Source organism: Octodon degus, unplaced genomic scaffold (genome assembly GCF_000260255.1).
Source record: "Octodon degus isolate 3935 unplaced genomic scaffold, OctDeg1.0 scaffold00018, whole genome shotgun sequence".
In the NCBI taxonomy this organism is placed as follows: Eukaryota; Metazoa; Chordata; class Mammalia; order Rodentia; family Octodontidae; genus Octodon; species Octodon degus.
In genome coordinates, this window is record NW_004524594.1 from 9,608,766 (window position 1) to 9,611,336 (window position 2,571).

Sequence of the window (2,571 nt, forward strand, 5' to 3'; positions counted from 1 at the left end):
CATATAGTGAGAGAGATTGAAATAATGAATGCTTAAATTTTTAAAAGCATATAAACAAAATACATAATACACACTAAAACCTCTCCCCCTCAATTAACCTATAAAACCCAGAGAGGGGTTGAGAGAAGTGGGAGGGAATAATTAAAATCTATTGCATGTTAATCTGCCAAAGTGAAACGCATTAATAAGTAAAAGCGAGATGCACTAATTAAATGGAAGGAGAAAAGTAGAAAAACCAAGCTGAATTTTATGTAGATTGGTGACATTTCCATCTATATCGCATGTAAATTACATATTAGCGCACATCTACATGCCTGTGCATCCCCCTCAGCCCTCCACATGCACCACACTTGTTGGCCCTACTCTGCTGCCTACAGGCAATGCGTGTGACACTTGCTTTCCTTAAAACTGCATATTCATGTCACTTAGGAAGACAGAGTTGCTTTAAGCTTTTCAAATATGAGTTTTAAATAACACATTCTATATGGCAAGCAATCTTTCCTAGTCTGAGGAGTTTGTTGTCATTATTTTTTCTTTTTCTGCAGAACTGGAGATTGAACTCAGGCCTTTGTGCTTGCCAGGCAAGCGCTTATTCTACTGAGCTGTCTCTTGGCCCTTTTATTCCTTTCAGAGATATAAATACCTTTCTTGGGGAGCGGTACTGGGCATCAAACTCAGGCCCTTGTGCTTGCCAGGAAGGTACTTAAGCCACTGAGCTATCTCTCCAGCCCTTTGTTGTCATTTATAAAACAATATTTGTCAATACAATAAAAGCTTTTAAGATCTTTGGAAAGTTTAATTTGTCAATTTCTATTTCTTTATTTTTGCCCCAATAAATTTTTCTTACAAAAATCAACAGTGTCCATGTTTTTAAAGACAATGTATACTGTTGTTCATATATTTAAGTCTGTTGTCTTTACAATGTTTATATTTTACATGTTACAAAGTTCCTTTTTTCCCATACAACTATCAGCAAAAATGTCAAATAATGGAATCAGAACTCTTTTATTCAACAAAGCTTATAGGTACATTTTGATATACAAAATGATCGGATTCACCATAAGGAATTGACAGCTACACATAATATATTTTGATTGCTCCTTTCTCCCAAATTTCCACCTTCCGTTCCCTATTTACAAAGCTTTGGTTCCATTTTTTTTTTTTTAATCTTGTGTTTGTTTTCTTTGCCCTTCCTCTCCCCCTTACCCCACTCTATCTCCTTTCCTTTTGAAAAATTTCTTCCCATTTCACAATAACATTTTTTTTAATGCATTCGGTTGTTACAGGATCTCATTACACAGCTTGGTCTCACAGTGATCCTCCTGCTTTCTACCTCCCCAGTGCTGGGATTACAGGCATATACTATGCTCGGATTCCATGGCCAGCTCAGTTTGCCCTTGGGACCTGGCGGCATGTGGTACAGGGGATCGAACCATGCTTGCCTAAGCGGGGCCTTAGTCCCATGAGCTATCTCTCTGGCCCTTCACAATACCTACTGTATTTTAGTCCTCACTTACTCTTCAGAAGGGCCTCACACCTGGGAGATAATGCAATGTTTATACATGTGAGTCCAATGCAATTTAAGTCTACATGCTTCAAGGCCCAGTCAAATAGCTCACAGATTAAAGCACCTGCAAGCAGGATCAGAGGCCGGCGGTTCTATCCCCAGACCTGCCATGCCAGCCCTGCCCCCAGGGCCCACTGAGACTGCAATTGAGACTGGGCGTGGTGGTACGCATCTGTAATCCCAGCTCTTGGGAGGCTGTAAACAAGCAAACACTATGAGTCCCACCTAGCAGTGAGACCCCGAACACCTTGTAGATCCTTCACTAAAATAAAAAAAAGAAGAAGACTATATGCTTAAGTGAAATAAATGTGACTCACATGGGATCAGATCTTAATAATAACTGAGTTAAACTAATTTTACATACAAATGATAAAATTATGAGGCAAAATTTTAAATCAAAAGAAAATATTTGTATAACCTCCAACTAGCACCTCCCATGATTAATGTGCTAGTTTTAACACAGGCTCTAGCGATTTTTGATATTCTTCTTCTGGTTCATGTAATAGCTCACTTAAAACACCCAAAACAAGGAGAGGAAATAGAAACATTTATGTCAGAAATCCTTGCAGATGTGGTTTCAACTGATTTTTTTTTAACATCACCCTTTAACACTGTAATGAGTTGTACCCACCCCAGTATGACACTGTGAGAGTTATTCTATTTCTTTGCTTGGAGACAACATGCAAAATCATATTTGAAATTGAGTCCTGGAACAGAGTAAAGGGCATTAACAGGAAATCAGTTGAAATCTGACTGAATTGTGCCGTTAGCTAATACTGTTAAACCAATATTTATTTATTTATTTATTAGTTTTGATAAATATTCCATGGTCTTGTAAAATAGAATACAAAGGTGATGGTTTAGGCAAATGTGGGGACTGGGGTTCAGTCCCCAGCGTGGTGTGCTGGCCTCACCCCTGGGGCTCACGGAGATGGCAACTGAGACTGGGCATGGTGGCATGAGCCTCTCATCCCAGTGCTTGGGAGGCTGAAAACCAGAGGATC